The sequence below is a fragment of the Dermacentor andersoni genome, chromosome 2 (assembly GCF_023375885.2).
Source record: "Dermacentor andersoni chromosome 2, qqDerAnde1_hic_scaffold, whole genome shotgun sequence".
NCBI lineage: Eukaryota > Metazoa > Arthropoda > Arachnida > Ixodida > Ixodidae > Dermacentor > Dermacentor andersoni.
Window position 1 is genome coordinate 165,352,772 of NC_092815.1, and position 20,434 is coordinate 165,373,205.

Below are 20,434 nucleotides of genomic sequence, written 5' to 3' on the forward strand. Positions count from 1 at the left end.
GTGGTCACGTGACGTCAAAATTTGCGAAAAATCACCACGTCAATTTGACGTGTACGCATTAAAAGTGCATTATTAGGCCGAACCAAACTAATTTTTTTTTTGTAATAGCCAGAGACCGCCCCGTTCTCAAATTAAAACAAAGCGGCTCCCTGCCGATTGCTGTGGCACTGGCCACTCGGAGCTGCTAGGGAGAGCAGAGTTATTTGCCGATAAAGATAATGCGTGACAGCATAACGCTGTCAAGCCCTATCGGCACTATACGAGATCACTTTGCCAACTTTTCTTTCTTGACGATCCATCTCAGCGGCATTTTTACCATTATGCTTCACGCCGTCGCGATTTTATACTAGGCACCGAAACCTAAGCAAGGATGATCATGTTATTTGCGCGCCACTTGGAACGGGGACAGGGAACCGAGAGACACAAGCGAGAACTTTCAACTAGCTTCCGTTTGTGTCTGCCATTTCCCTGTCCTTGTTCCAAGCGGGGCGCAAATAACATTGCTGATGAGTTGCAACCAAGTAGCCCAAACCAGTACCCTTCTAAGCAAGGAGAAACGGACCAATCGCCAACGCCGGCACTACGTTCCTCATCCGGTTATCTAATTTCACTATGCAAGTCATCGCTTCTTAGATAACGCAAGCGCGGTGAACTCCAGTTTGTGACGTCATGCTACCTTGTCTGACTGCCACAGAATCTAATAATGGCGCTCCCGAGTAAGCCGTAGTAATTTGGCCTCACAACAATTGTCACACCGGCCTTGGCAATAGAAATTTCGGTCCAAGTAGCCTGACTTCACAAAGCAGAGTGCACGGTGCTGCTATCTAGGAGGCGCTGTGCAAGCCCGGTTCCATCGGAACCCTCTCTACTTCTGCGTGCACCTTGCCTCTTGTCGGCCAATTATATATTCTTTAAATCTGTTAAAGTACACAATGCTATTCGATTTGAAAGCAAAGTGGCCTCCTATAAACGAGGAGGGCGCTTCATTGACGATCAAAAACGCGGTGGGTCACCGCCCAGTGATTACGTCGACGGTTGCGTGCATTCGATGACATGAGGTGATTTGATTAGCTATATAAAATAGGGTTCCTTGGGCGCTATAACGTAAAGCCATTCCGAATTTTTCCCTTCCCATTCTGCAATCAGCCCTCCGCGAATGGTCAAACATTTTTTGGACCATCCCCACTTCGCCTGTCTGTCACGTGACGTCATGAAAACCACGATAGCCCTCAATCTGATATGACGTGTACACACTGATTATGCATGATTGAACTGAACAAAAGAAAAATAGTTATTTCTCATTCGACGCCTTGTCGCCATTAGCCCTCGGCTATTGGTCAAATGTTTTGGGGATGCAACCACTTCACCTGCCTGACACGTGACGTCATAAAACCTCGAAAACTCATCACGTCAAAGTGCCGTTTATGCGTTAAAGATGCATTAATATGCCGAACAAAACTAAATTTTTTTTAAATGCCCGCAGGCTGCCACATTTCGAAAGGAATAAAAGTTGACTGCCGCCGATCGTTCAGGCACTAACCACTCGCACCTGCCGGACAGCATGGGTTTACTTATGAAGAAACAAACTTTCTGCGTGGACGTGTAAAGTTTTCGAGCACTTTCCGCACGTTTGCGACCACGTTCGCCAACTCTTCTGTGCTGAGGATTCCTTTTAGCGGCATTGTTAACCTTCAGTTGCATGCCAACGCGATTTTCGACCCGCCACCTCAAGCTAAGTAAGGGAAAGCAGACCAATCGCAGACGCCGGTACCACCCTCTTCATCCGGTTATCTACTTTCAGTGCGGTGGCTCAGCCCCATGGAAACCCTCTCCACTTAAGCGTGCTCCTTGCCTCCTGGCCGCCAATCACAAACAAAAAACCGCTTAATCTAGCCAATGTTATTTCTTTTTAAAGGAAACATAAGTGACCTCCTATAGATTAAGAGGGCGTTTGATTGAGCTGCTGAGGAAACACTGCGGGTCACCGCCCGATACTTGCGTAGGTGGTTGCGCAAATTTGACGTCACGAAATTAGAATAAAAACACATTGGAATAGTGTTACGTTATAACGCCCCTGGTTTCAAAGCATTTTTTTAACTTTGAGTGCCTCTTCCGAACATTCCATTTGTCCCAGTCAGTATTTACCCACCAAGCCACGATGTATCTATTACAATGTCATAACTGTTGTTATTAAGAATAGGCGCCTTATACGAAAATAGTACGCGGCTACTAGGCATTTATGCGACAATTTACAACATCATTTCGAACATCAGCACATAATGTGTTCTTTGTCATCTAGAATTAAGCGAAGAGCGCGTGATTGTGAGGCCTTACGGTTCTTTTCTTTTTTTGCTTGGGTTACCACGCGGCATAATGTCAGTATAAAATTAAATAAAGCATGCAGGACAGTTACACAGAGGTACCGCAACATTGGCTTGTAGAATGCATTTTGCGTAATTCATTCTTGGCATCTAACCATCTTTCCTATCATCAGGGTAGGAAAAGTGATCTACAAGCTGGGCGCTAATTTCTGCGCCGCTTTCGTGCTAGTGCATCTGTTAACATAAACCAAAGCGCGGTTTGCCATGTCGCCGATAACCAAATTTGTTAGTTACACATGTTATTTTCAAGTAGAGTAGACTTACCAAAGCTCTTTTGCAAACGTACACTCCAACTGACGCCGCACTAATCGATGTGAGTCTTTCCACATAAGGCAGTTTGCCAGATACCGAATCCTGCCTCGCCTACCGGGCGGGGCAAGTTTTCATGTTATAATTCCGAACACTACCACGTTCTGCACGTAACCTTGTACGATATGCAGCTATTCACGGCGACGAAGTTGCGTAGAAATGCCCAGTACAGCGACAAACGGAGTGCGGGTTGATCAGAAAAGAACGATCGCTGAACTCCAAATAAATACTACCCACGACTAGTTGAACCATGTTGTGCGAGATAGGGACAGATTCACATTAAAGGGTCGCAACTACTTTGCGTAACTACTAGGCTGTCCACACGGAAGTCGCGGCCGGCGATGCGATCCCGCTTTGTGCGCGCGCTTCATTACCGTTCCGCTGTGTAGTGCGCGCGTCATTTGGCACGGCCAAACACCTCACACAGGCTCTCTGAACGGAGCCGCACACGACCGCCATCTCACACTTTCTGTGATAGCGTTGCAGAGCACATTTGGCTACATATATGTATATATGCAGCCATATATCATTCGGATGCATTTGTATATATATATATATATTGCAGCCCTCCTTAGCCTCGACACATACATGCGAATGATTCCGGTGTCGCCTATCGCCGTTTATCGCCTATTAGGCACAGCGGTTCAGCGCCAGGCTGATACAGTCATCATTCGACGTTCGCAAATTTATGCAGTCGATGCTGGTAGGGCTACTGTTCGTTCGGAGTTTTGGGAGTCTTCCCGACTTCATTTTCCGTTCAGTCGGGGTTCATGGAGTGCGCGCTCCTTACTGCAGCTACTTTTTCTGTGACATATGCTTCGGACAGCGTAGGTACGTTTAACCACAGTAGTTGTAAAAATGGTAAAAAGTTGTAAAATGTAGTTGTTAATGTAATTAGGTTGTCGTGTGCGTTTTAGGAAAATTTGCTGCGCTGAAGCTAAGTTAAGCAACTGAGAATTATACACCCATAATTTCATTTCTCTTATGTTCAGGCTATAGGGTGAGATTTTATTGTAGTTTCAAATTACCTAAATGAAAAGGCATCCCACATAAATTTGCGAACGACATTGCAACGGCGTTCCATATACTTGTTTTTGTGAGCTTTTGAACATATTTAGGGTTAAATATGAGAAACTCTTTCACCGAAATAGCCTACGTTGTTCGCAAGTTGTGTTCCACTTATCTGGGCTTTTTGTAGGGAATATTGTTTCACACATCTCAACCTATTTAGCTCTCTACATACCGAAAAATACAAGTTAAACTTTCTGTTCAAAGAGTTGAAGTCGTTCTCGCGGATGGCCGCTTTTGTAGCATGCTTACATGCACTGCGTTAACTGCCATATGTCGCGGAAACGTAAACAGAAATGCTTTGATTTCGAAGTTCAGGGTGTATTCCCTAGTTCTGGGGCTATAGCGCAGTATTTAAAACGAAATCAAACTTCAGCCAACTTGCAATACAACAGGAAGGTGCCACATACCCTAAGGACACTGCGCCAAAAAATTACCCAAGGAACGCACATAATAAAGTGAATTACAAACCGTCGACAAGGACTCCTAGAAAAAGGTGTACTTCGAATTATGCAAGCTCTCATAATTAGCAAATTAACCTACCTTAACCAGACTCAGACCTAGACCAACTAGAGGGACACACTCTTCCGTACGGCACTAAAGGCAGCGCTGAGACTACCCCTGTATGCATCCATGCAGCTCCTACTACTACGACTCGTGGTGCAAACCACCATTCGAGAACCAGTGAAAGGCCACCTGAACAGCCAGTTACATCGCCTGCAGTGAACCAAGCAGGGGTACCTCAATTTATCCCGGCTATGATACAAAACACTAAAAAAAATCACAACAGAAAGACCCTACACTTCTTGCGGTTAGCATTGGGAATGAAATTCATGTGGTCCAAGTGCCCCGAAATATACAGCTTGTCCATCATAAAGGCCGTAGATGGGCAAGAGCTCAAGCCCTTGCTCGACTCTGGCGATGACACATCGGACACACCGGTTCTATACACCGGCGTGGCCCGGTACCCACGGAGGCGTGCTATGTGTAGTCGTGCTAGATAGCACAGATGCATTGAGGCCTTCGGCCATGCTCTACAATGTGGACAATGTCACGACGGAAGAGGCTGCTATCACTCTAGCCGTCGTACAGGCTTCAACCGTACCGGCACTTGATGGACCCATCAAAGTGCTCACTGATTCACAAGCTGCCTGCAGAACTTCGGCACAAGGGATGATGACACTCTACACAAACCGCATTCTTACATCTTTCCAGCCCACAGCGTTTCATAGGGTGCGTGCCTGGACACGCCTCTCTCCCTGTGGTAATGAAGTAGCTAATGCGGCAGCCCAAAAGCTCACTAACCGGGCGCCATTGGAAGACTACGCAGCAACAGAACCATTGAGCCACACTGAAAATATACAACATTAGAGACACAGCAGGAGACGCTTCCCACCACTAAGCCATTCGCTTAACCAAGAAGCTGACGTCGCATGGCAACAGCTACACACTAACTCAATACCATGCCTGTTTTACCATCACATCTTCCACCCCACGCAATATCGTTAATACTTTCGCTACTGTGGAACAAAGTCCACAGTATATCACTGCACCTGGGAGTGCCCACACCCTCCGGGTTACTCCCCTGTTTGTTCAACTTCCTCCTGGGAGACTGCGCTGATCAGCTCAGACCCACAAGAGCAGCGACGGCTGATCCAGTGGCCACGCGGTGCGGCGCGAGCCAATGGGGCCCCGAACTAGGTGCTCCACCCTACGAGGCAGTCGCCCCACACCATCAAAAATAAATGTTTTGTCTCTTTCTCTCTCAGTAGACAAGGCGTTTTGCCTACAGTTGCACCAATGTATTTTGTGAATTGTGAATCATACCTTGTGTTTAAATAGGATCAAGCAACCGAATATTTTTTGCTTTGTTCAAGAGAAAGTTAACGGAAAGCTAATATTAAAGTAGCGCCTCCAATAATTTCCGTAGAGGAGCATGTCTGCCAAAATATTAAACTACTTGTTGTGACAGTTGAATGAAAAACTAATTTTTAACAATTTTCTCGTGCCTCCACCTTTGATGACCATCAGATGTACAATTATTTTGCGAAATAATTTGGTGAAACGTTTTCAGAGTAATGCGAACTATCTCATATGTTAAAATAGAATTTGAGGCGGTGGAGCGCATAGGGTGTAGAAGGGTTGTCAGAAATGAGTGCTTCAGTTAGACGGAATTTTTTTTTCGTAAACGTATCAATTTTATGGAGATACCATTGCCTCGAAAACCTATTGTGAAGCTGTGTGCATTGGTGGAGTTTACTGTTCAGAGGAGACTTGGGAGACCCGGGAAACACCTGAGTGAATGCCTGCGTTAAATATTTAACTTTATATGTGTATAGCGGGCGCACAGCAAGAAAGCGTGCGATGAAAATTTTCGCGTGTCTCCTTCGCACCTTTTTCTTGGTATGCGCTGAAAGCAAAAAACAGTACTTCATGCTCGGCAGCAGCACACCATAGCCAGTGAACCATCACAGCTAGAAGGGAGGTAGTCAAACAAACTATAGTGAGAGGGGCCGAATGACGAAACAAATGAAAGATGTTTAAGAATGTGCGTACCTTTAACTAAATTCGTTAAATTTGTGTTCTTCAAGATGTACAAGTAATACGTTGACTAATACCATTCCCAAGTTGCCCAATTTTAGGTCATATTGAAAAACATTCTGACCACCAGAGGTATTGCGAAACTGCAACGGTACTCATCATAGGGCAAAAACATTTTCTATGTTTTGAAAGAAGTGCCATCACTCATGCCATGTTTGCCAATAAAGAAAGTGTGTTTCACCGGTCGAATCGCTTGCATCAGGTTTCTCAAACCGCTCCGTAGACGTCTTGTTTCAAAAGATGCGGTAAATATGGAACCTGAAAGACTTGGTTAAAGCAGTGCATACTGCTTCTGGCAAGCATAAAACTGGGCATCACGACGGGGCCTCACCTTTTACGAGACGAGCCTATAGCGGCACGCTTGAACGACTCGGCGCAATTATCCCACGGTACCTCACTCTCGCTTCTTTCGTTGACGTCTCACGCAAAATAGGATTTCCTCGCGTGTTAGGCTTGTCGGGTCGTTCTTTGCGAACGCACTGCTGTGCGAATTACCGCCTGTCAGCGAACGGTTCTGCATCCGGGTTCGTTACGCGAAGCATTAGCAGCGAGTGACAGCCACACATGCGCTTTCACGAAAGCGGTCTGACGTCATGTGCGCACGAGACGTGCTAACGTGTACTCCTCTCCGAATGCACTTTGGACGCGACGATAGGCGCCTTTCCCAGGAAACACAAAGATAGTGTCCCGGGCCTGCTACTCTATATTTATCCTAAGCTCGGACATTACAAAAAATTGTGACGCGCTTATGCCCCGGTAATTCGTAAATTTGATGGTAGAACGGCTCGGAATTGCTGATGAAAAGAATACAGATGAAAGAAAGCAGATGCAGAGAGGAAAGGGGCCCACACGCAACTTATTTTATTGAAGCTGCAGAGATCCCACAAACGCCTACTTAGCATGCGAGTGGACCAGTTCACTTCTGACCGAAACGTGCTAAACAGATAATAGAGAGAAAGTGTTTGACCATGAGAAAGATACTACGCTGACATGTTGGCATAAATCACATCTTATGGAGATACCTGCAGATACGCTAATTAAAACGTAATTATTTGAACATAGATTAAAACAAGGTGCGAGGACTGAATTATGAAATATTAAAACTTTATAAACATAGGTGGAAACGACGAAGTCGCCAAATAATTTAATTCCTTCCCTGTGAAATGTACTGAAGGTACACTAATGCACGAATCTGTTGAGGCAATTATCCGTAGAGCCTCAAGAATATCCGTCTGCATCCTGCCTTGCCTCTGCTCATCACCATAGCATCACCGAAGAGGCCATAGCAACCGCACTCCCTGCAGTGCATTGGAAGATGTGTTCCATTACTCTGACCCTTGAGGGACGTCAAATGCTCTCTCAGTCTCTTGTTGAGACAACGCCTGGGTTGCCCTATACACACTTTTCCGAAGCTGAGGGGGACCCAGTACACCTCCCTGAGTGGCGCAGCAGACGAATGGGTTTTAATGCCAATTTGTGCAGGCCGGCGTCTTGAATTCATCATCATCATCATCAGCCTAGTTACGCCCACTGCAGGGCAAAGGCCTCTCCCATACTTCTTCAACTACCCCAGTCATGTACTAATTGTGGCCATGTTGTCCCTGCAAACGTCTTAATGTCATCCGCCCACCTAACTTTCTGCCGCCCCCTACTACGCTTCCCTTCCCTTGGAATCCAGTCCGTAACCCTTAATGACCATCGGTTATCTTCCCTCCTCATTACATGTCCGGCCCATGTCCATTTGGTTTTCTTGATTTCAACTAAGATGTCATTTACCCGCGTTTGTTCCCTCACCCAATCTGCTCTTTTCTTATCCCTTAACGTTACACCTATCATTCTTCTTTCCATAGCTCGTTGCGCCGTCTTCAATTTCAGCAGAACCCTTTTCGTAAGCCTCCAGGTTTCTGCCCCGTAGGTGAGTACTGGTAAGATACAGCTGTTATACACTTTCCTCTTGAGGGATAGTGGCAACCTGCTGTTCATGATTAGAGAATGCCTGACAAACGCACCCCAGCCCATTCTTATTCTTCTGGTTATTTCAGTCTCATGATCCGGATCCGTGGTCACTACCTGCCTTACGTAGATGTATTCCCTCACCACTTCCAGTGCCTCGCTACCTATCGTAAACTGCTGTTCTCTTCCGAGACTGTTAAACATTACTTTAGTTTTCTGTAGATTAATTTTCAGACCCACCCTTCTGCTTTGCCTCTTCAGGTCAGTGAGCATGCATTGCAATTGGTCTCCCGAGTTACTAAGCAAGGCAATATCATCAGCGAATCGCAAGTTGCTAAGGTAATCTCCATCCACTTTTATCCCCAATTCTTCCCACTCCAGGTCTCTGAATACCTCCTGTAAACACGCTGTGAATAGCATTGGAGATATCGTATCTCCCTGTCCGACGCCTTTCTTTATTGGGATTTTGTTGCTTTCTTTGTGGAGGATTACGGTGGCTGTGGAACCGCTATAGATATCTTCCAGTATCTTTACATATGGCTCATCCACACCCTGATTCCGTAGTGCCTTCATGACTGCTGAGGTTTCGACTGAATCAAATGCTTTTTCGTAATCAATGAAGGCTATATATAAGGGTTGGTTATATTCCACACATTTCTCTATCACCTGATTGATAGTGTGAATATGGTCTATTGTTGAGTAGCCTTTACGGAATCCTGCCTGGTCCTTTGGTGGACAACAGTCTAAGGTATTCCTGATTCCATTTGCGATTACCTTAGTAAATACTTTGTAGGCAACGAACAGTAAGCTGATCGGTCTATAATTTTTCAAGTCTTTGGCGTCCCCTTTCTTATGGATTAGGATTATGTTAGCGTTCTTCCAAGATTCCGGTACGTTCGAGCTCATGAGGCATTGTGTATATAAGGTGGCCAGTCTTTCAAGAACAATTTTCCCACCATCCTTCAACAAATCTGCTGTTACCTGATCCTCCCCAGCTGCCTTCCCCCTTTGCATAGCTCCCAAGGCGTTCTTTACCTCTTCGGGTGTTACCTGTGAAATTTCAAGTTCCTCTAGCCTATTCTCTCTCACCTTATCGTCGTGGGTTTTACTGGTACTGTATAAATCTCTATAAAACTCTTCAGCCGCTTCAACTATCTCATCCATATTAGTAACGATATTGCCGGCATTGTCTCTTAACGCACACATCTGATTTTTGCCTATTCCTAGTTTCTTCTTCACTGCTTTTAGGCTTCCTCCGTTCCTGAGAGTCTGTTCAATTCTATCCATATTATAGTGCCTTATGTCCGCTGTCTTACGCTTGTTGATTAACTTAGAAAGTTCTGCCAGTTCTATTCTAGCTGTAGGGTTAGAGGCTTTCATACATTGGCGTTTCTTGATCAGATCTTTCGTCTCCTGCGATAGCTTAGTGGTCTCCTGTTTAACGGCGTTACCACCGACTTCTATTGCGCACTCCTTAATGATGCCCATAAGATTGTCGTTCATTGCTTAAACACTATGGTCCTCTTCCTGGGTTAAAGCCGAATACCTGTTCTGTAGCTTGATCCGGAATTCCTCGTGTTTCCCTCTTACCGCTAACTCATTGATTGGCTTCTTATGTACCAGTCTCTTCTGTTCCATCCTCAAGTCAAGGCTAATTCGAGTTCTTACCATACTATGGTCACTGCAGCGCACCTTGCCGAGCACGTCTACATCTTGTATGATGCCAGGGTTCGCGCAGAGTATGAAGTCGATTTCATTTCTAGTCTCACCATTCGGGCTCCTCCACGTCCACTTTCGGCTAACCCGCTTGCGGAAAAAGGTATTCATTATCCGCATATTATTCTGTTCTGCAAACTCTACTAATAACTCTCCTCTGCTATTCCTAGAGCCTATGCCATATTCCCCCACTGACTTGTCTCCGGCCTGCTTCTTGCCTACTCTGGCATTGAAATCGCCCATCAGTATACTGTATTTGGTTTTGACTTTACCCATCGCCGATTCCACGTCTTCATAGAAGCTTTCTACTTCCAGGTCTTCATGACTAGATGTAGGGGCGTAGACCTGTACAACCTTCATTTTGTACCTCTTATTAAGTTTCACAACAAGACATGCCACCCTCTCGTTAATGCTATAGAATTCCTGTATGTTACCAGCTATGTTCTTATTAATCAGGAATCCGACTCCTAGTTCTCGTCTGTCTGCTAAGCCCCGGTAGCAGAGGGCGTGCCCGCTTTTTAGCACTGTATATGCTTCTTTTGGCCTCCTAACTTCACTGAGCCGTATTATGTCCCATTTACTGCCCTCTAATTCCTCCAATAGCAATGCTAGACTCGCCTCACTAGATAACGTTCTAGCGTTAAACGTTGCCAGGTTCATATTCCAATGGCGGCCTGTCGGACAGGCCTGTCGACAGGCGGACAGGCCGTCTTGAATTACCCAGCTGCAATTGCACACAGCTGGAATAGATTGTAGAGGGCCATGGAGACGCGATCCATGCCGTGTTTATTCGCGAACCTCCTGAAGTTATGAGACACAGCGTCCAGGTACGACATGGCAACGTATATCTTGGCTCTTTGTGGAGGCAACCGAGTAGGCGTATCTTCAAAATTTTCAAGCACGGACTCGTTCAGCGTGACTGTCAGGCTGTGAGGGCATCCTCAACTAATCAAACGTGTTATCTGATGATCGGCTGATGTTGTATGCCCGTGGCTTAGAAACTGCAGCTTGAGACGAAAGGAAGCAATACCCCGTTTGACAAGTTGGGCATGGGACGATTGTTACGGTAAAATGGCTTTTTGAAACCGTGTCATGCTCTCCCATTTTATGTGTTCGCCCTAATTCAAATACAGGGCGGGTGGAGAAAATGGAGATGGCCGTTAACAGGTAGTCCCACGTCAAATTCTAAGGACTGAGAACCCTCCTTGAAGCACTGCAAAGCTCTTTGCACTACCGAGGTGGCAGCTAAGTCACTTGGTACACCTACCATAACGAGGAAATCGTCCACGCTTTTAAAGGCATTCAGGACAAGTAGTTGCATGAAACCTAAGCAGAGATTTGAGTCAAATTTGGCACGATGCATTTCACATTGTGTAGGAGCAACAAGGCGCCTACACAATATGCCTTTTTCTCAAGGTATGCCTGGTCTTAGTAGTTCACCAGATTTGAAGACAAATATCAATTAAGGTGCTCCAGAAAATTGCCTGCCTGAACTGGGCAGTTGTTTTTGAAGGGAACAACACCGTAACAGCCATTTGCCTCTTGTATAGCTCCAAAGCGTTGATCGTGCGGGACATAATAGAATAGTTCTTCAACGTCCACTAAAACCACATATTTTGACCTGGGAAGTCCCGTCACCAAAGTCCGCATAAGGGCGCCAGAGTTGCGATAAACAAGTGGGTAAGTTGAATTGAGAACTTTTATGTGCCCTTATAGGAACTGACATTGTGTTGCCAGTCGTCCCTCACGGTACCTAAACACTTTAGTAGGTCTGTTCTACACGACTTAACGGTCTTGCGCAACGTCTCTAGTTTCAGAGTTCTGAGTAATGGTGTAGACATGACCTTGACATCAGCAGGTGGGTCATCAGCTAGTTTCAAGTTAGTGGCCGGAGAAGAAGACGAAGTGCCTTTCAAGCAGAACGCCGAGTCTTCCAGCTCTACTCATTTTGTGAATTTCTTGGACTCTGCCTTGAACTGCTGTTTCCTCCTTAACTGCGACGGAGATGGAGTCTCACGCGCGTCCGCCGGACTCGGCAGTGTCCGCGACGGCTGCCTCCAGGAAGCGCAACGGCACCGAGAGCGACACTGACAGCGACGACACGATGCAGTACTATGTCAGCGGTGAAGATTCTTGTGACGACACCTTCGAGCTGGTGCGGAGTCGTAAAGCAAAGCGAAGATTTCTCAGCGCATCATCGAATTCGAGTGAGTCCACCGTGAGACCTTCGCGCAATACCGAGGAGCTCACCATCCTGTTCGCGCCAGTTCTCGCCACTGACAACCTGAGACGCCTCAACAGGCAAGCCGTGTCTTCACACCTAGAGGCGCTAGTTCCGAATGAAATCAGACATCAGAGTGAACACCCGTAAGAACGTCCTTGCGATTGACGTAGAACACGCAGCTGCGTTGGATTCTTTGCGCAATGTCACGGAACTTGACGGGATGAAAGACCGCCCTCATATTCCGCTGGGCAAACAAGTCAGTACTGGCGTAATTTACGATGTTGACGAGACCATTGTCGACTCCGATCTGTCGATCTTAATCAAGCCGGCTACCGAAAACACCGTCATCACAAACGCGTTTCGTCTCGGCACGTCACGGTGTGTGAAGATCATATTTAAGGGCGAATCCCTCCCATCGCATGTAAACGTGGGCCACTTTCGACACGCAGTTCGCCCATTTATACCAAAACCGCTGCAGTGTTGGAAATGCATGAAGTTTGGACACGTGAGTAGTGTGTGCAAGAACACTACCGTCTGTTCTCGCTGCACTGGGTCCCACACCACTAACACGTGCAAGGCCAATGTGCTGAAGTGCACAAACTGTAACGGCCCTCACGATGCATCCTCGAAGGAATGCCCTTTGATACGAAAGGAAATGGCAATATTGAAAAAAATGGTTAGAGACCACTCGTCTCACCGAGAAGCAGCAGCATCTATTAAGCGACGACGATCACGTCGCCGACGTCGATCAAGAACCTCCAAAGCCTCTGCAGAACGCCAGCCGCGGACATTACCACCCGCTCTTCCGCCCCGGCCAAACGCAGTCAGCTCAAAGGACACAGGTGCATCGTACAGCACGGCTGCTGACGCTTGGCCTGCACTCCCGCGGCTACATGCCCCTACTGAGCGAAATCAGAGCTCTACAGCAAGGGATACCTCATCTGTTCCTGATAAATTGTCAGACCAGGATCAACAAGTTGTTGTCATGATAAGCTCTCTGATGAGTGCTATTCGTGTTCTCCTGGACAAGCTACAGACACCAACAGCTCGAAGTGCGTTGCAAGTGCTGGATGCCATCAATCCGGTTCTTGAGAGCCTTCAGAAGTCCAGTGCTTGAGGGCTTCTACAGCGGAACCACGGCTCATCGACAACAACAGCGATCGTTCCGGGATTATGTCAGAAGTGCCTCCATATTCCAATGGAATGCGAGAGGTCTCAGGTCACGTATTTCGGATTTTCGGCAGTTCTAGTTTCAAAACCACAAAACCACTTTCCTATACTGGTTATCTGTGAACCGAACTTATCAGTATCCATAAGATTATCAGGATATAAACCATTTGTTTCAACCACGTGTCCGTAGTAGTAAGGTTCTGGTTTACATTCGCAAGGACCTTACGTATTTTCCCCAACCCGTAGCACTTCATGACGGTAAACAATACGTCTGTATTAGTGTGAAAAAGAAGAGAAGAGGCTGTCTTTTACTATTATTGGCGTCTACCTATCCCCAACATGTCAGTTTGATAGCAAAAGACTAGAAGATATCATGACTGCTACTCCCGGTCCTTGGATAATAACAGGGGATTTCAACGCTCACCACCATATATGGGGAAGCTCCAGGATAAACTCGAGGGGCAGGTCACTAATATCTTTTGCATCTGGCCACAACCTATGTCTTCTAAACGACGGAAGCCCGACATTTCTGCGAGGAACAACGTACAGCAGCTGCCTTGACTTGACTTTTGTGTCACGTTGCCTGACTTCGAGCGTGCAGTGGTTCACCGATATTGAAACCCATGGAAGTGATCACATTCCGACCTATGTGAGAATCGATGGATTAGACGCCGCATTACCGGTTGTATCTCGCCAAATCGACTGGTCAGTCTTTCAAGCTCGTGTAGAAGACACATGCAAGAAACGTATTGCACGCAAATTAGAAGAAATAATTGCTGACGCAATGCAAGATTGCACGCGTTGCTTCACACATTCATCAAAGCGTACAGAGAATGACATTGAGTTGGAAAGGCTTCGTGCACTACGTCGCCGAGCTGAAAGGAGGTACAGGCGCACGAAGTCAATTCTTGACCTCAGAGAAGCTCGGCGCATGCAAAAGAAGATAAAGCGGCGAATGGATAAGCTAGCGGATCAAAGATGGAAATGCTTTTGCGAGTCACTGGACCCCCGCAAGCCATTATTCCGTGTGTGGCGTACCCTACGGGGTCTTAGCTCAAGCCCCCAGCAACGACGCCCTTTCAACGCCCTTGCTCTCTATGAAAACCGCCGCGAGATAGAAGTTGCGGAGGATGTTTCTGCGAAAGTCGCCGGCGGCACAAATTTAGTCTTTGACATGACTTTAGGTGACATCCCCGGTCCACGAGATACAAGTATGGACGTTCCATTCTCTATGGAAGAGTTAGAAGCTGCTATGGCGCTCTGTAGGTGTTCATCTTCACCAGGGCCCGATGGGATAACATATAGTGCTTTGCGCCACCTAGGTCAAGAAGCACGAAGAGAACTCCTCAGCCTTTTTAACAGCTCATGGCGAGATGGTGTCGTCCCACAGGAATGGAAACGAAGCCGCCTGGTACCGCTACTAAAAACTGGAAAGTCACCGCTCGAACTGGCATCGTATCGGCCGATAGCACTTGCCAGCTGCGTCGGGAAACTCATGGAACGTATGATCCTCATGCGTCTCGAATGGTACCTTGAACACAACAAAATTTACCCTGACTCAATGGCGGGATTTCGACGAGGCCGTTCATCGATTGATAGTGTCATCGATCTGGTATCATCTGTAGAACAACAAAAATCTCGGAAGCGATTATCAGCAGCACTCTTTCTTGACGTGAAAGGCGCCTACGACAATGTTTCCCATCAAACCATTCTAGACGCACTTCTGACAGTTGAACTAGGAGGGCGAGTATATCGATGGATCAGAAACTACTTGACACAAAGGTCCTTGTTCGTGCGTACGGAAGATGGTCCGACTACCGACCACTACACATGCCGAGGCGTTCCCCCAGGCGGTGTTCTAAGCTCTGTTCTTTTCAACCTCGCGCTTCTTGGGCTGGCTGAATCCCTACCGGAAACAGTGAGTGTTTCAATATACGCCGACGACATCTGCATCTGGACATCAGCGGTCACTCGCCTGCAGGTTCGCGCAAGGCTACAGCAAGCAGCAACACAGGCATCTGACTATCTTCGGACACAAGGGCTTACCATCTCAACAGAAAAATGTGCGTTAGTCGCTTTTACGCGAAAAGCGATGTCTGGTTATCCAGTGTACATCAATGGCCAGCCTATCTGCTACAAAAAAAATCATCGGTTTTTGGGTGTCATTGTTGACCGGGACCTCTCTTGGAGCCCTCAGGTTGCCCACTTGAAGAAGAGGCTCACATCTATTGTTCACATCTTCAAGTTCATCGCCGGCAAAACATGGGGATCGTCAGTGGGCTCCATGCTACAGTTATATCGAGCACTCTTTATCGGATTTCTACGCTATAGTTCTCCCGTGCTTGCTAAAACATGCAAGTCAAATCTTCGAGAACTTCAGAGAGTGCAAGCACAGGCACTACGTGTTTGCCTAGGCCTTCCGCGGAGCACCTCAACAGCAGGAACCATTATAATGGCTCAAGACCATCCAATCACGACTTACATCAGCACCGACTCGCTTAGGGCCCATGTTCGTCATATTTCACGGATTCAATCAAGCTTTCTTGCCTGTCTGCCAGAACGACGACCACAGGCATCCTTCTCCAACGAGGTCAGCAAGCATCGTGCCTCCCTACCATCGGGCTTCACACCATCAGCACGTTCAACCTCAGCTTTGTGGTGTTTAAAACAACCTCAAGTGCGTCTTACGGTTCCAGGGATAAGAAAGAAGACCGACCTGCCTACCTTGGCCTTGAAGCAAGCAGCTCTGGATTGTTTGCACACTTTCTACTTTGACCGCGTCCACATATATACGGATGGCTCTTCCACCCAGACCAGCTCCACCGGGGCAGTGGTTATACCATCACGATCACTAAGCATCCGATACAAGATTTCTCACTTGACAACATCGACCGGTTCGGAGCTTGTTGCCCTCCGAGGTGCCGTAGATTATATTAACAACCAACCGGCTAATCGGTGGGCAATATTCTGTGATTCAAAGGCGGCCTTACAATGTCTTCTGTCATCTCTTCGTCGCGGGTCCTGTGAACAACTAGTGTCGGAGATACGAGAAATGCACCATGGTATCATAGCGAAAGGACACGACGTCGTGTTTCAGTGGCTGCCTGGCCATTGCGGTATCTCCGGCAACGACGTCGCTGATGAAGCTGCTAAGAAAGCACATGAAGGAGCAACCCTTGTTTCTATACCTTTACCGCGGACTGACGCAGCCCAACACTTAGGCAAGCTAGCGCACCGTATGACATTGGAGAAGTGGCACACACCTGATTTCACTCAACATCGATTGCATTCCCTCGATCCATCTATGCAACTGCGGCTGTTACCAGGGCTTCCGCGTAATGAGGAAACAATGCTGTGCCGCTTACGCTTGGGCGTCGCATTCACGAATGCATATACGTTTTTAATTGGAATGGCTGATAGCGCCGAGTGCAATGCCTGCGGTGTCGAAGAAACTATAGACCATCTACTGTGCTACTGCCAATCATTTGAAAATGAAAGACAAGAACTCTGCACAGCTCTCAACCAGTTAGATAGAAAACCGTTCACCTTGAACAAGATCTTGGGACCATGGCCTCGCATATCGCAGCTACAAAAGGCCACAAAAGCGCTGCTGCGATATTTGAAAGATACAGGGTTGAGTCAGCGTCTGTGATCCGGACTGAGTGACTGAACGATATCCCCGGTGGACTTTCTCTTCTTTCTTTAATCTTTCCGTCCCCGTTTCCCTTTCCCCAGTGTAGGGTAGCCAACCGGGCTCAGTCCTGGTTAACCTCCCTACCTTTCATTTATCATTTGCTCTCTCTCTCTCTCAAGTTAGTGGCCACAGCAGAATAGCCTTTTTGTAGCACAAATTTGTGGGGAGAATGATACAGCCGCAATTTTACCACTTAGCAACACCTCAACGTCCGACTTCTTGAAGAACTCTGTTGTGCGATGCACGACCATAATGCTATCTCAGCTACTGGAGAGGACATGCCTTAGAACGTCTGCACCCTCCGTAAGGCATTGCTGCCTTTATTCAAAATGTACTTATTTCTAAACGCGGTGGACCGTGGCTAGCAGTGGTTGCTTCTAGAGTGAAGCTGCTAGGCTGAATATGGGTCATTTTCCTAAAGGCATTATATGAGAACAGAGGTGCTGTCCAGAAAAACAACGAGTACATGTTCGGGGCGCTGTCTCAACAACAGACGGAGAGAGCATTAGGCGTCGCTGAAGAATCCGAGTGAAGGAGCGCATCTAGCAGTGCACTGTAGGGAGTCCGGCTGCTCTGCCCACTGCGGCGATTCCAAGGTGATTAGCAGAGACAGAGGCCAGCTGGAGAGGGAAAGTCTTAAAGCTGGACAGATAAGCCCCTCAGCAGGATTCTGCATTAGTGCACCCTCAGTACCTCTCGCAGGGAAGGAATTGATCTATTTGACGAGCTCATGTTTTTGGTTGTACAACCTTCTACTTCACACACACGCTCACTCCGTGTTTCTCACAGTTTTATTGTTCTATAGATCAGTCCACGCCCCATGTTTAAAACTAGGTTCAAATAATCTTGTTTTACGTAAGGCATCTGCACGTGTCAGAATAATATATTATTTGTGTCTATCTGTCTGCATACTGTCTTTCTCACGGTCAAACCCCTGTCTTTATTATCTGTGTTGCGCGTTTTCGTCAGAATCTAACTGGTCCGCGCGCATGCGCAGAAGATGTTCGTGGGATATATCATATCTCAATAAAATCATTTGCAAGTCAGCTACTTTCCTGTCAGTGTCTGTGTTCTTTCCGTCCGTGTTCTTTTCATTGGCAATTCAGAGCGCTTCTAGGATAGAGTAATATAGTAAACATAAAGAGTTGACACTTGCGCAGGCCTATGCGGCAGGCTTTAGTCTACTTTGCCTCTCAAGAGATCTGGCGGAATCGGCGAAATGCACCAGCCTCCAAGATGGCCGCCATTTGTCGCCGAATCTCGCCGGCCATAATTTCATTTCCGTTTTTAAGCATGAAATTATTTTATCTCCCTTTATCGGCGACATTCATGTGACCTTGGACAAAAAGCCAGAGCCATTGTACGGGCATTCACAGAAGAGCATCCGGGCAAGCTGCTAAAACAAAACGAGATCATCCGAGCAACCAGACAAAAATTACGAAAATGTGGTCTCTGACCCCCAAACCTTGCTTAGTAACGGACCGCATTACATACACTAGTTATTGCCCATAGGATAGGATAGGAATAACTTTAATAAAGTGCCGGCAAACGACGATTTAACGAGTCGTGACGCTGGCCAAGCGTCACAAGTTACAAAGGATATTGCTTCCCAGTTCTTCTTAATGTCTGTTCACAATATCCCTCAAGCTATAACTTACAGCAGGCTGATGTTTTATTAGTCATTTCCAACTGCGACGTTACATGGCACCATACATTTCATTGTCATCTTTTGGCGCTGAGGCAGGGTTGCCTGTGCTCTTTTGAACGCCAGCGGTCCGTGAGTTCCGTGGCACGGGTTTCGCGTCGCCTCGAGAGATGGCGCCACCCTGCGTGGTGCCTCTTTCAGGCAATCTTCTAGCTAGGCAGTGCGATCTGTCCCCCTGCCGTCTTTGGCTGCCTGTCGTGCCACTTTCAGCCGGTTTTCTTCTAGCTGGGCTGCGTGCATAAGGCCCAGTGCACAGTATGGCGAGATGCAGTGGGGTGTGGTGAGGTCAGGTGTGCCGTTGCGAGCATGCGCAACACGAATTTTAAGATTTTAGCTATAGTGTCACCTCGAACCAACCTGCTTTACGGTTGACTTTTCGTGCTTTATTATACTCTGGATAACGGGAAAATGAGCAATTTCTTTGTAATCAGTAAAATTGCATGCATCATCGAGTGAGTTTATGCAGCCCCTTGCGCCGCAGTTTATGTGTTGTGGCAACGAGCATTGAAAGCTGTTGTTTCACTTTATGTTAATTTTACCTAAATTCATATTCGTTATGTTTCAATCTGCAACCTAGCGCAACAACCATGTAAACTGTTAATGAGGAAGTAGAACTTTATCCTCTGTGATACTGTACTCCTAATAATGCACACCAAAAGGAGTATCGTAAATAATGTGTCAAGTTCCTACACTACTAATCAGCTTGCTGGACAGCAAAGAACTTTAAAATAGCATACAGGAACTTATTGCAGCAAGATTGGGAGAAAAGTGACGGACACATGAAGACTGGAAGAAAATACGAAATGCAAGTATGGGGAATACTCGGAAATGAATGGCGGGATGGCAATAAATTTCAATAAACAACAAACACAAGACTCGTTGCAAGTATTCAAACGATGAAAAGGGACTACCCAAACACGCCAGCAATTAATTTACTCAATATGCAATTGTCTTAAAGGGAATAAATATGATGATGTTTTATTTTTACTCTATGAAGAAGGGTAAGTTAAGATAGCAAAATTATGTGAATGGTTGCGTGGCAAAATAAAATGTCTGCATAAACAATTGGCAACCGTCAACATCATCGCCTCTAATGTACAATCAAGTGAGTCTCTCATTAAACAGCTTCAAGATATTGGCATCTCAGCCAATTACGCAATTCGACTGTGCTGAGGGTATTCAAATGCTGTCTTCGAAGCCTTGCAATCGCGTTCTGTTACTTGGAACTGTGATCTTAAATATGCATTATCTCCTTAGACTGTAGAGTGCATATTAAGGAATGGATAGTTGAGATTCCTGCAATACGTAGCATGACAGAGGCAGAAGGCACACAATAGTGGAGCCTTCAAAGGTCTTTGAAGGCAGATGCTATGTTCCTTCACGTGATGCATATTTTTCTGATGTAACACAGCGATGGTCTCGTGTATTAATGCTTGCCATCAAAAAGAATGGCTGTCAAGGAAGCACTGTTGTAAATGCCAGTAAACAAGTAAATTTCCACTGTAAGGGCTCCACAGACACAAATAAAAGATGAAAACACTTATATTCAACCCAATAAGGAAGAGCTAACCACGCTAGAGCACACATGGCATGGTATAGAGGTTGAGAGAGCG